General features: G+C 44.2%; 1 long non-coding RNA gene across 1 annotated transcript; it reads right to left on the bottom strand.

Annotated features, from left to right (window-relative positions):
* Nucleotides 1-3,322: 3,322 nt before the first annotated feature.
* On the bottom strand, nucleotides 3,323-6,598 carry LOC122241427. The gene is made up of 3 exons (XR_006221565.1): nucleotides 6,517-6,598; nucleotides 3,679-3,707; nucleotides 3,323-3,419 (listed from the first exon to the last, which is right to left on the bottom strand). It is a non-coding gene; the product is annotated as an uncharacterized LOC122241427 (long non-coding RNA).
* Nucleotides 6,599-14,545: the final 7,947 nt, after the last annotated feature.

Here is a 14,545-nt window from a genome sequence, read left to right as displayed (position 1 = left end):
AGTGTTTTTAAAGGAATCCATTGAGCAGAAGAACCACACTTGATTAAACGATTCCTTTATTTTTGTACATTTAAGCTTTGTCCCTATTCAATACAGAAATCTACGTTCATGGTCCCAGAAAGTGAGAGAATGTGATTCTTTGACTTATAAATCACGTAGCTTCTCCACAGAACAACAAAAATCCAAGCACCAACTATTTCATATACACAGATGTACTCCTAAAACAGTGTGTAAAAATGACATTTTTGTAAATAAAGTCAAACAACCAACCAGAGGATTCAGCAGAGTTCCATAGAAACAACACAGATTGAAGGTCAAAGGTATAATTTTTCATCTTTTTCTTACAAGTTGTAAGACTTTGGACAAGCCGCTTAATCTCTCTGAGCTATAATTTTCCCCTCTGAAAAGGGACCTAGTATTTTATGTTTTGATATGAATGACAATGTTTTAAAAAAAAAAAAATACATCTAGCTTGAGCTGCTAGCCAGCTCAGGAACCATGCCTCAGTCACTGTTTCATCCCCAGTGTCCACAGCAGTTCCTGGAATGTAGCATATAATCAATATGTAACAAATAAATGACCAGTATTTTATCTACTTGTCCATAGGATGAGTGCCTCGTCAAAGGTCAGATAATAAACGACCAAGAAAAGTTACAGGTGGTCAAGGAAGGAGCTCACACGGGCACATCTACCTACTAGTCTGGCCCATTACCTCTCCATTTGAATTTGACCAAAGACTCCATAATTGTCCCCAGCTTTGCTCTATTCCAAGTGAAGAGCTGTCAGGAAGGCGCCTTCTATAACCCATTTTCAGGGTCATTCCCCTTCCTAGCTTATGTATCCCACACTCTTAAGACATTGTCTCTGGTCTCTGGGGAAATGAGACTTTACATCTGGGCTCCAAGTCTACCTCCCAGCCTTAGACCCAACACATTCTCGGGGTCTCTGGGTGGCTCAGTCCGTCAAGGGCCCGACTCTTGATTTCAGCTCAGGTCACACTCTCATGGTTGGTGAGATGGAACCTCGAAGAGGGCTCTGTGTTGGGCTCTACCCTAGGCGTGGAGCCTGCTGAAGATTCTCTTCACTTCTCACTCCCCCACTCTCACTCTCTGTCTCTCAAAAACAAAAACACCCACATATTCTCCAAAATCATCTGATTTCCAACTTAATGGATCTCTCCCTTTTATTTGGGTAAAATGTTTTATCTAGACGAAATTAAAATACCCCTGGAACCTCTCTCCCACCTTTCCCAACCCTTCCTTAACTCTCTACCAATGGAGTTCTAGGACCCATATTACTTTTCCAATATCTTCTCAAGCTCTCACGGTTTTGTGTCTGCAAGCCAGCTCTGTAATTTATGGAAAGACCCAGAGAAGTTAAACGATCTACCCAAGTTTACAGAGCGAACTGGGGAGGGGAGCGAATTTTACCTCTGATCTTCAGGTTCTGGGTCCAGAGCTGGTTCAACAGCCCTCCTCTTCCCTCTGCTCACTCCCCATGGCTTCACATTTGTAAAGTGCTTTTGTTTGTCATATAGTCATAACAGTCTCAGGGGGTATGGCCCCATCGCTATTGCTAGGTACCAACCATCTCAAAGTTCAGAGGCTTAAAATAACCACCACTTCCTACTCCAGCTCCCACGTCTGCGGTTCGTGGGGACGCCGGGTAGGCAGAGCAGCTGATCTTGGCTGGGTTTGCACACCCATCTCAGGGGCAGCAGGACAGCTCTGTTCTGGGCGGGGCTGAGCTGGACTGGGGCAGCTTCCTTGGGGGCCCCCTGCCCCACATGTCTCTCAACTCCCCACTGGGACCAGTGGCCTAGCCCAGGCAGGCCCCTCTCATGGGAATAGCAGAGACGCAGGAGAGCAAGCCCAACCGCACAAGCATGCCTTCAAGCCTCTGCTTGTATCCCACCTGCTAGCATCCTATTGGCCAAAGCAGGGGTCATGGGCAGAATCAGTGGGTCAGAGAATACACTCAACTCTTGATGATGGGAAGAGCCACAGAATCACATGGCAGAGGGTAGTGATAGAGGGCAGGATAAAACTGGAGGTCCTAATGCAATCTACCATGGCCGTCAAATATCAAGCCATCCTAGTGAAGCTAAGTTTTCTTCTTGCCTAAGAGTGTAGGCCCGTTCCCCAAAGCACGGCCCCCCTTCACATAGGCCCACGGAGAACAGGGTGTAGCAGGAGCGGACACTGAAGGCACTTCCATCGCTGGCGACTTGAGTGCAAGGAGGCACTTCGGCGGCTGCCGCGGGTAAACAGAATGAGGGTGACAAGCCGGCACTGGCTCCAACCTCCCGGCTCTGTCTCCGGCTGTTCCCACCCTAACAACTCCTCACACGTGATTCACTGCTCCAGGAAGAGAGAAGTAATTGAGGGTATAATTTATATTGGAAGACTTGCTCTGAAGGAAATTAGACAGCAACAGAGCCAGCACTCTGGCTCCAAGGGAGTTTCCTGCCAAAGACCAGAGCAACTCAACCAACCAGTGTCCAGGGATGTGGGAAGCAGGGAGAGGAGACAGACCCCTGGGGGTGGGGGCTGGGGAGAGATCTCAGACAAACAGTAGCGGGGCGCCTGGGTGGCTCAGTCGGTTGAGCATCCGACTTCGGCTCAGGTCGAGATCTCACCGTTCACGCGTCCAAGCCCCGCGTCGAGCTCTGTGCTGACAGCTCAGAGCCTGGAGCCTGCTTCGGATGGATTCTGTGTGTGTGTCTCTCTCTGCCCCTCCCCAACTCACGCTCTGTCGCTCTGTCTCTGTTTCTCAAAAATGAATAAATATTAAATACATAAAATAAAAGGGACAGTCGCAAGAAACCCCAAAGCAATCTTAGAGCAGAAAAAGAAAGAGGCAACAAACCCCACAGTTTCTGAGATGTGTTTTGCTTTCTGGAAGCGTTTACGAAATAAGGCTTACACGTGTGACACCAAGTTTTCCATGAAAACTTCTCGACACGATCTCTCTCACGCTCTACCCCTTCGGTTGCCAGGATAAACATGCTAGGAGGGCAATCGCATACGTCACGAAATGCAAACAAACTGAACAAACTCGGGGAAACGGAGAGCCTCCAGCTCCCAGCTCAGATAGCTCGGTGGTCATCCGTTCCAAGTCTCGTTCAGGTTGGAAGCTAGCTGCACAGAGACTTTTGTAGTTATACAAAGAACAACACTCGCATGTGACTGCCACGAATGTTCGATTAAATAGTCATAGCAACATCGCCTCACCAGCCACAGAGTGGTAATGACAAAGGTCACAAACCTGTGCATCTGTGGCTTAGAGGAAAAGTCAAAGCCCTGCAGCCCAGTGATGCCCCTACCTGCGCTCTCCGCCCCCCCAGGGGTTCAGGCTGTCTCCAATTTTCTCTCGTTGAGTGTAAGGCCTCCAAAACCTTTCTTGGCCGGTCTCCTCACCTGAAAAAGAAAGTGGTCAAACTACATGCTCATCAACGTCCATGCCAGCACACATAGTACTTCGGTGATTCCCCCCACCCGCCTCCTCCAATCGCGCCTTGAAAGAGTGAAATCAGAGTGCCAGGAATCTTTGCCCAGGTATTTAGTAACAGAGGTTGCTTGGCACAGATATATAAAATCAAAACCACAGCGGAGATAACAGCAAGAAGAAATGTTGCAAGTGAAGCTATGCCAAACTGTGTGCCCTCGAGCAACTTACTTCATCCTTCGTGCCTCAGTTTGCTCAGTCTGTAAAATGGGGGAAATAAAATAAAGTACTATTATTGAGAGTTCCGAGGACTGAGTGAGACAGCGCGTGAAGCATTCAGTAGGGGCTTGGGCACGTAGAAAGCACGCCACACGTTTTTTTAAAGTATTAGCTGCACATGTGACTTCGGCAACCCTCGGGACGGCAGGTATTTCTTTACTGAGAATGAAATGCTGAGAAAATTTGTTTATAAATGAAGGATTTTGTTTAAAAAAAAAAAACCCAACTTTTTCAATTCTTATTGACTTGCTGATGTGCAATAGGACTTATACACGTAACACAAGAGGTGACAGCCTGGCTCCAGGCAGAGGGGAGTTTGAGTTTCTTATTTGCTCTCATTTTCTTTCACCTGTATCTGTGCGTTTGGTTTTCTTGCATCCCGTTTCCCTACCCTCAGCCAGTAAGACGTGGTTCTCCATCGTGGCTGCACGTCAGAGTCATCTGAGGGAGCTTTAAAAATCTCTGCACCCAAACTCTGCTGTTGGAAGTGAGGATAGTGGTAGGGGTGGGGCTAGATGGAGGGCAAGCGTCTGCATGCTTCTAGAGTGCTTGTCACGTTCTGATTCGTGAGCTGGGCCCAGGGGACACCGGTACCTTCCATTTGTAAAAATTCGCTGTGCTGCATACTTAGGACGGCGCACGTTGCTACATGCATAATATACTTCAATAAAAAGTTACACAGGAATCTCTATGCTGAAATTGCACTGAAGAGCAATTAAAGTCAAAATCTTCAGGAGTGGGACCCTGGCATCAACGTTTTTGTAGAGCCTCCCAGGTGGTTGCAATGTAGAGCCTAACTTGAGAACATGCTGCGGACGTTCTTGAGGCCACAGGGGACCCGGGTCTCAGAACTGGCATTCAAGCCAATAAGTAGAAAGGCCCTTGGAGCATCTAGGTAGCAGTGTTCCTACCACTCACCATTTCGTACTAGACCTATAAGGAAGGAAGAGGCACGGATGTGAGCTTCTGTTGCAATCAGTGATTTGCTCATTGCACGTGAATCCATAAATGCAAGCATCAAGAGCATGTGGATGGGAACCGGCAGTCCTGTGGCTGTCCCTGTCTCCAGCACCGGCACGGGGCTTACCGAAGTCAACCCAGCTTTGCGTCTCTTAAGAGGAGGCTCTGGGCTGTGCTTTCTGCTTACCTCCACCAAGTTTCCAAGAATCTTAAAATCAAAAAAAGGTGTTCCTTACGTGCTTCCCGAATCTCCCTTTTATTTATTGCAATTGTACCTACATCTTCTTCTCAGAGTCTGGGGGGAGAGGAAGAATGATGCTGTTCAACATATAGTTGAACATCATTAATACACTTTTTTCTCTCTCCTTTGCTCTATATTTCAACACTGCAGGAATATTTTGGATTGTTTTCCTGAATGCTATTCACTTAAAACAATTTTTCATAGGGGCGCCTGGGTGGCTCAGTTGGTTAAGCGTCTGACTCTTGTCTTCGGCTCAAGTCACGATCTCACAGTTCAAGGGTTGGAGCCCCCGTGTCAGGCTCTGCACTGACAATGCAGAGCCTGCTTGGGATTCTCGTTCTCCCTCTCTCTCTGCCCCTCCCTCACCCCCCACCCATGCACGCGCACACTGTCAATAAATAAACGAATTAAAAACATTTTTTTAAATTGGCATCATCCTTATATTTTATTTTTGATAGAGAGAGAGAGACAGAGCACAAGTGGGGGAGGGGCAGAGAGACAGGGAGACACAGAATCCGAAGCAGGCTCCAGGCTCTGAGCTGTCAGCACACAGCCTGACACGGGGCTCAAACTCACAAACTGTGAGATCATGACCCGAGCCGAAGTCGGACGCTCAACCGACTGAGCCACCCAGGTGCCCCTAAAAATTTTTCTTATAAATGTGTCTCCCCAAAACTATAATTCTCTTGAACACTTAGTGTTACTGGATAAAGATTTAACAAGTTAATTCAACAGGCACTTACAGGGGCTTGCTACATAGAAGATTCTGGGCTGGGGGTGCATGGGTGGCTCAGACAGTTAAGTGTCCGGCTCTTGATTTCAGCTCAGGTCATGATCTCGCTGTCATGGGATCAAGCCCCGCAACAGGCTCTGCACTGAGCATGGAGCCTGGTTGGGATTCTCTCCCTCCCTCTTTGCACCCACCCCCCCACCAAATAAACATTTTAAAAAAAGAAGAAGATTCTGGGCTGGGCTGTGAACACCATTGATTCCCACCTTAAAGGAGCCCACATTGAGGTAGAATAAGACATAATACTAACACAAGATGGGCTGTCAGACATTCTGCAATATAGTTTACAAATAAGCAAACCACAGTAGTATGAAGTCAAAAGATAAATTCTATAAGTGACAATCACCAAAGTTGCTTTATATGAAAGAGCTGGGTCTATGGTTGAACAAGGATACTTGGAAAATTACTGATCATCTAAAGGTCCATAAAGTGTTATAACTATTTATTTTTGTATTATTTTCCCTCACAATGTCACTTCCAATTTGAGGTTTCACGCTTATGCTAGAGTCAGAAGTTTTTTCTTTAGAAAGAGTAACTTACCATCTTTTAAAAATAAGCGAGAGTTGTTTGCTTCTGTGTTAGATGAGATCGACTGCATAATTTTGCTAAAAAGACTTGAATACTTTGCTAGTCTCAGAAAAATCACTTAATTGAGGCACTGAACACACCACACACATCACCCAATATCCAGATCACTATGTGGGATACAATTTACAAGTACTGACATTAATTTAAATGACATAAGCACAAGAAAACTGAATGGTCTAGGGTTCCATTGCTGAAGTATCTTGCTACTTACTTGTCACTGGAGGACTGACAGAGAGGCCGCCTAGCTTCCTTCCTTTTGTGCAGATGCCAATCAAACATTACAGGTTATACAATAAATTATCCTGACAACCAAAAAAAAAAAAAAAAAAAAAAGAAAAATCACTTAATTAATAAACCATCAAGGATTCAGGAGCAATGGTGTTCCCCAAAACTAAACCTAAATATGTCCTCATAAAATTCAAACTGATGAAGTCCACATTCTGCCAAAGGGTGTAAGCAATGGCGTGGTCAGTACAAGAGCGCTGATGGAGAGGCAAGAATGGTCTGGAGACAGTGGTGCTAACGGTTCAGGCTGATGCAGAGCCCGAAGTCCCTCTAAATGTTAGAAGGACCGCTCATGATGTCTCTTCCAAGATTCTTCAAGCTGCTTCCTGGAGTCCAGTGATCTCTTCATGGCTTGTTTCCTAGCCACTTAAACACCTTTGTAGATACAACACTATGATCCATGAAAGGAAAATTGATGCTGGACTTCATTAAAATTAAAAACTTCTACTCTGTGAAAGACACTGTTAAGAATAAGACAAGCCACAGACTTGGAGAAGATAATTTGCAAAACATGTATCTGATAGAGGATCTATATCCAAATATACAAAGAACTCTTAGAACTCAGCAATAAAAAAACAAACGACGACACCCACTTCAAAAAATGGTCAAAAAATCTGGACAGACACCTCACCAAAGAAGATACACATATGGGAAACAAACATATGAGAAGATGCTCCATACCATATTAGGGAATTGCAAATTAAAACGATGAGTAACTACTACACGCCTATCAGAATGGCCCACATCCAAAACACTGACAACACCACATGTTGACTATGATGTGGGTCAACAGGAACTCTCATTCATCGCTGGTGGGAATGCAAAATGGTACAACTCCTTTGGAAGACAGTCTGGGAGGGTCTTACAAAACTAAACGTCCCCTCACACACATACAATCCAGCAAGCCTCATGCCTTGGTATTTACCCAAAGGAGTCGAAAACTTATGTCCACACAAAAACCTGAACACAGATGTTTAGAGCAGCTTTATTCATACTTACCAAAACTTGGAAGAAACCAAGATGTCCTTCAGCAGGTGAATGAATAAACTGTGGTACATATAGACGCTGGAATATTATTCACCACCGGAAAGAAAAGAGCTATCAAACAATGAAAAGACATGGAGAAACCATAAAATACACACTATATTAAGTGAAAGAAGCAACCTGAAAAGGCTAAATACTGTATGTTTCCAACTGTATGACATTCTGAAAAAAAAGGCCCAACTATGGTTGCCAGGGGTTGGAGAGAAGGACAGATGAATAGGTAGAGCACAGAGGATCTTTAGGGCAATGAAACTATTCCTTATGGTACCATAATGGCAGATACTTATTATTATACATGTGTCAAAATCCATAGAATGTACAAAACCAGCAGTGAGCCCAAATGTAATCTGTGGTCTTTGGGTGATAATGATGTGCCAATGGAGGTTCATTTATTGTAACAATGTACCACTCTGGTGTGGGATGTTGACAATTGGTACATCTGTGTGTTTGCAGGGGAGGAGGTATATATGGGAACTCTTTGTACTTTCGGCTCATTTTTGCTGTTAACCTACAACTGTTCTAAAAAAAAACAAAACCACCCCAAAAGTGTTTATAAAAAAAAAAAAAGAAAAGAAATAAGCTATCAAGCCATATCAAAGCCATGAAGGAAACTTAATTGCATATTACTAAGTGAAAGAAGCCAGTCTTAAAAGGCTATATACTGTATGATTCCAACTATATGACCCTCTAGAAAAGGCAAAAGTGTAAAGAGAGTAAAAAGATCAGTGACTATCAGGGGTTGGGGTGGGGGTAGGCAAGTGATGATTAGGTGAAACACAGGTGGTTTTTAGGGCAGGATGCTATTCTGCATGATACTGTAACAGTGGATGCATGATAGCATTTGTCAAAACCCATAGAACTGTACAGTATAAACAATGAGTGCTTTTTTTTCAGTTTTAAGTGTAGAATTTAATGATTCATCACTTATACACAACACCTAGTGCTCAGCACAAGGGCCCTCCTTAATCCCCATCACCTATTTAACCCATCCCCCCACTGACCTCCGCTCTGATAATCTTCAGTATGTCTTCTACAGTTAAGAGTCTGTTCCTTGGTTTGCCTCTCTTTCTCCCCCCTCTGTGTTTGTTTCTTAAATTCCACATACGAGTGAAATCATACAGTATTTGTCTTTCTCTGACTTATTTCTCTTAGAATGGCAATACACTCTAGTTCTACCCATGTTGTTACAAATGGCAAGATTTCATCCTTTTTCGTGGCTGAATAATATTCCATTGTATATACATACCACATCTTCTTTTCCACTCATTGTTTGATGGACATTTGGGCTCTGTCCTAATTTTGCTACTGTTCACAATGCTGCTATAAACATCAGGATGCATGTCTCCCTTTGAATTAGTCTTTTTGTATCCTTTGGTATCCCAAAGTATCCCAGCTGGGTCATAAAGTAGTTCTATTTTTAACTTTTTGAGGAATCTCCATACTGTTTTCCAGAGTGGCTGCACCAGTTTGCATCCCCACCAACAGTGCAACTTTCTCCACATCCTCACCAACATCTGTTGTTTCCTCTGTTGTTAATTTTAGCCATTCTGCCTGGTGTGATGTGGTATTTAATGGTGGTTTTGATATGTATTTCCTTGATGAGTGATGTCAAGCATCTTTTCGTGTGTCTGTTAGTCATCTAAATGTCTTCTCTGGAAAAGTGTCTATTCGTGTCTTCTGCCCAATTTTTGACTAGATTATTTGTTTTTGGGTGTTGAGTTTTATAAGTTCTTTATAGATTTTGGACACCGACTTTTATCAGATAGGTCATTGCAAGTATCTTGTCCCAATCAGTAGGTTGCCTTTTAGTTTTGTTGATAAGAATGAATTCCTAATGTCAACTATGGGTCTTGGTTAATAATAATATATAAATACTGGCTCACCAGTGTAACAAATGTGCCACACTAAGGCAAGATATTAATAACAGGGGGAGAGGGGTGCCTGGGTGGCTCAGTCGGTTGAGCATTCGGCTTTGGCTCAGGTCATGATCTCGCCATCTGTGAGTTCGAGCCCCGCATCGGGCTCTGTGCTGACATCTCAGAGCCTGGAGCCTGCTTCAGATTCTGTGTCCCCCGCCTCTCTCTGCCCCTCCCCCACTCATGCTCTGTCTCTGTCTCAGAAATAAATAAACATTAAAAAGAATTTAAAAAAAAATAACAGGGGGAGATGTGAGTGGGAGGAGGGCATATTGGGAATCCCCAGTATCTGCTCAATTTTCTGTAAACCCACAACTGCTCTAAAGTCTATTAGTTTAAAAAAAAAAAGTGCAGCCCATTGCTTGACCAGTTCTGTATGTACCACTTATTTAAACGGTAAGTCATTTTTGCAGTGTGCCTCTGGGCAACAAGCAATGACACAGCACAGCCCATATGGGCTGAAGGGTTTCGAAGCCAGCAAGTCCTTCAGAGCCATCCCCTCACTACAGCGTGAGTAGGAAGGCAGAAGGGGGACCAGACTGTGGTGTATGGTACACGAGCTTCCTTTTTTTAGCTACAACCGAGGAGTCACTGAGCACACACGAAGGCAGCCCAGCAGGGGTGGCAGCATCCTGAAGAAAAGCTATACTTGCGATTGGTTTAACCAAATAATCTAAATAAGCAGATAACAGCCAAATAATTCATCCTCCGTGATCTTCAGTTTCCCCGCTGGTACAAGTGAGGGTGTTGCTACGGATGTTGCCGTGATGTTTTCAAGCCTTCCCTGACGTTCTTAACAAACACACGGGAACGTTCTTATGTCTTATGATGATGATAAGGAAGGGGATATGCGTGATCGTTTAGGACACAAGATACATTATTAAGGAAGATAGAGGAGGGCTCTTCTTGAGGATTCCTGTTTTTAAAAAAGCTTTTCTAGGGATTAGAGATTTTGTTACTTTCATTGCTGTTATTCACCCACTTGTCACTTGACATCTAAGAGTCTAAGACTCTATACCTTAAAGCTAAGAGTCATACCCTCCACCCATGATAAAGACCTCAGAAGTTATATTAGCCCTGCAAATAAGTTTCTGTCAAGCAGGGCCTTCTATTGATAAATTTGCTAACCCAAAAGCGAGAAGCAATCTATCCCTCCAACCCGATAGCTCTTCAAGAGTGGTGGTTCTGCAATGAATTTAAAAATCAGAGACAAGAAGCACTTCCCCCCACTTGAGATGGGAAAGTGAGCATTCAGTAAGAGAAAACCAGATCCAGAACTGAAGAAGCAGGTTCAAGCCTGTGAAGTTCTAAGTATCACAACTGCTGAAGAAATATTTAGCAGACCAGCAAATAAGCACAGTGAATCCAGGCTCAGTGAGACTGAGGCTTTCCCTAAGCTCCAGCCGGTGACTACTTTCTCCCTCTGTATGGAAAAGAGGATTGCAAAGAGACTTCAGATTGAGATTCACTTGAATCGTTCCTACTGCATTGCTTACTGGACAGTATTCTTTTTCCTCCCCAAGGTGGTCATACAGCAAGGTGGTCGCCTCAACCATTCATTCTCATCCCTTGGCATGAAGTTGTCTCAGCACAGATATCCAGCGTGCAGTGGTGAGAAGGGTAGGCTCCTGGAAGCAAGACAGAAGGGAGTTCTAGGGGCGCACCCCCAAACCAAAAGGACTCAGGCTACAGGAGCTCTCACAGTGAGAGCCACAGTGAGAACCTATTTTCGGTCATTGAAGCCTAGTTTGGATTCTGGTTTTGGAAAAAGATAACATTTGTTCTAAAAAAAAACTAGAGGATTTTTTCAGGGGGAGAAGGGGTTCTCTCCAGCCCTGCTTTAGAGCTAAAAAGGGAAAAGTGTTGAGAATAACACACTTTTTCTTTCCATGAATTCACAGAGTAGATGTCTCAAAATGACTGGCAAATATTTATAATTCATAGAAAGTTAGAGGCAAAAGGGTGCCACAGGGCCCTCTGGTCTCCTCATTCTATAGTTGAGAAAAATGAGGTCCAGAGAGGTTAAGTGTTATGTCCAAGGATACACAGTTCACTCACAAGATAAGACTTGAGTCCAGGGGTGCCCGGGTGTCTCAGTTGGTTAAGCATTCTACTCTTGGTTTTGGCTCAGGTCATGATCTCATGGTTTGTTAGTTCAGGCCCCACATCAGGCTCTGCGCTGATAGTGCGGGGCCGGCTTGGGATTCTCTGTCTCCCTCTCTGCTTCTCTCTCTCTCTCTCAAAAACAAATAAATGGAAAAAAAAAAAAGACTTGAATCGAGATTGTGCATGTACTAGCCAATGCTCTTCCCACCATATTGTGTTCCGTTTACCAGTCCCACAAGAAGATACCCGTAGACATTAGTTTTTAAAAGCTTGGCACTAAACGTGTGACTAATTAGAAGAGTGCCCCACCACCTTGAAGCCACCAGCTAAGATCCACTGCGCTGTGTCTCAGCACACCTGAGGCCTTGTGGGTAAGCAGCTCAAAGCAAGATTATTGTCTCAACTCAGCTCCCTGTGTCTAGGTAGCCACAAAATGGAAATTGCTTTACTTGGGGAAGAACGGGATGGGATGAAAAGACAGCATGTTTAAAATGGATAAAAGAAGGTACTTTTTTCCCCACTATACACAATTGACCTGGGGAACTCACTGCAGCGGGATATTAAGATCAATGGTGAAGATTTGTGTTTTAAGAGATTAGACATTTCACATGCATATCATCGTGAGCGAGGTTCAACAGGATGAAAGTCCTCGAGCTTCAGTGCCTAAGCTGATCACCAGCTGCGTCAGGTAAAAAGAAAAAAAGTTGTCTACTTGGTCATCTAAGGTCTCACAGGAAGGCAGGTTTGGGGTTTTCCACTCCAAACTAGTGGTGTAAACCCAGTGTGCATTTTATTATGCTCAGGGATGCTGTCGGCCACAAGTTAGCAGGACAAACAGTAAGGGATGGCTTGGTTTTGCTTCCTGATACCTGGGGCCTCAGTTGGGAAAACTTGAGGCTGGGGGCTGGAATCATCTGGAAGCTCCTTTTTCATACATCCAACTCCTGGCCTGGGATGACCTGTCTGCTCATTCAGCTGGAAACGTCACCCGGAGCATCTACATACAGGTTTCGAGAGGGAGTGCCCCATAGAAGAAACATTTCCAAAGACCAGTGCTCCAAGAGAAGCGGGTAGAAGCTGCATGACCTTTTACGACCTATCCACGGAAGTCCTGTTGCATCACTTCCGGCATAATCTGTTGGTCAAAGTCATCACAAGCCCACTGAGATTCAAAGGGAGGGGACACTTACGGCCTCCCACTTCCCTCCTCTATGGGGAATGGCAAGTTTACATTGCAGAACACCTCGGATGGGAGAAGTTTTTGCAGCCACCTTTGGAAAATCCAATTTCTTAGGCAGGCGGTGAGGGATGTGAGGTTGCAGGAACATACAACTGATTGGAAACAATTGATACATAAACAGATAATCACAGCACAATAAAATAAACTCAAGGTAGTTATTTCCTCCTCTTTAAAACGCTGCCATAAGAATTCTTTCCCTGCCCCCCCCCCTTTGGTAAGAGTCATCACATTTAAGTGTTTTCCATCATTTTCTGTCTTGCCACTAGACTGGAATCTCCATGCATTTAGTTCCCTGCTGCAACTCCTCTGTCTAAAAGATTACCAAACCCATAATAGGCACTCCATAAATATTTGTTGAAAGAGAAGGAGTAAAACTCTGTAACAGAGGAGTGGGGGAAGGGTTGTGGGAATACACTCTACAACAAACAGCTCAGCCAGACAGGAATGACATTTGAGTGGGTCTTGAATACTTTTGAAGGATGAATAACAGTTTTTCTGGTTAAAAAAAAAAAAAGAGGGGGGGAAGAGGATAAATGTTTGTCCTTAAATTTCTTCAGAGACTTCTATTACCCAAGTTTAAATGGGCAGATCGTCATCCTGAACCCACAGACTGCACGTAGTAGTCACGATGTTCTCAGTTGCAAGTGACAGAAAACAGTGACTCAGTTGGCTTAAGAAACTAGCAGTGTGTTGCATCACATAAGAAGTCTGGAGGCAGGCGGTTCAGGCAGCCTCAATGTCATCCCTCCTCATGTGTCAGCTGAGCCCTTTCACGGTTGCAAGACGGTGCCCACAATGGTAGGCGCTGCACGCAGACAAAATAATATCCAGCAAGAGAGAGGGCTGCTTCTCCTCTGGAGTAAAATCTCTCCCATCAGCACGCCTCCTTATTGGCCAGAACTGTGCCCTGTGCACCTGTGTAACCTATATACTAATAAGAGGAAATGGGGGAGCACGATGGGTTGCACCAAATACATGTTACTTCTTGAGGCTTAGACTGAGTCCCCTTGGAGCACATGGCTGTGCAGAAAAGTGTAGACTCAAAATAAAACAAAACCAAAAACTGGGGTTCTGTTAGGAAAGAGAAGAGATGAGTCTTGAGTATCAATAGTGTTTGCAACATTATGCTTGGCGAAGGTTAAGGTTCTGTTTTCTCACTTAATACTTCCATTTATTTCTTTGTTGTGCTTTTTGCTCATTTCCTTTCTCCTTCTGCATTAGTAGTCAGTTGAATAAGTCCAGCACTGTATCAGTAAAAGCATGTTATTTGTAGAGTATATGTATGGGTCTGAATTTAAAGAACATTAATTAGACATGAGTGTGATTTCAGGTAAAAACGTTGATTCAGATGCTTCTGTTACTCCCTGAGAGCCACTTGTCCTGTGCTCTTCTGTGGCCTTATGCCCTTTACTTGTGCAGATTCCTCTGTCTAGGAAGTTCTCAGTTTTTTCACCTGTAGTAGATACTAGGATTATTTCTGTTATATCCTTCTAGAAATCTTGTTGGAGAAACTGGACACTTGAAAATGACATTTCCCAGACTCTCTTGCAGCTAGGGTCTGGATACAATATATGTTTGGTCAACCAGGTGCATTCCTCGGAGATCCAGCAGGTGCAAAGGGAAGGCACCAGGCTGCTTCAGCTGAGGCT

The sequence above is a fragment of the Panthera tigris genome, chromosome C1 (assembly GCF_018350195.1).
Source record: "Panthera tigris isolate Pti1 chromosome C1, P.tigris_Pti1_mat1.1, whole genome shotgun sequence".
NCBI classification, from domain to species: Eukaryota; Metazoa; Chordata; class Mammalia; order Carnivora; family Felidae; genus Panthera; species Panthera tigris.
Note: the sequence above shows the minus strand (reverse complement) of the source record. Positions and strands in the feature narration are given on the sequence as shown.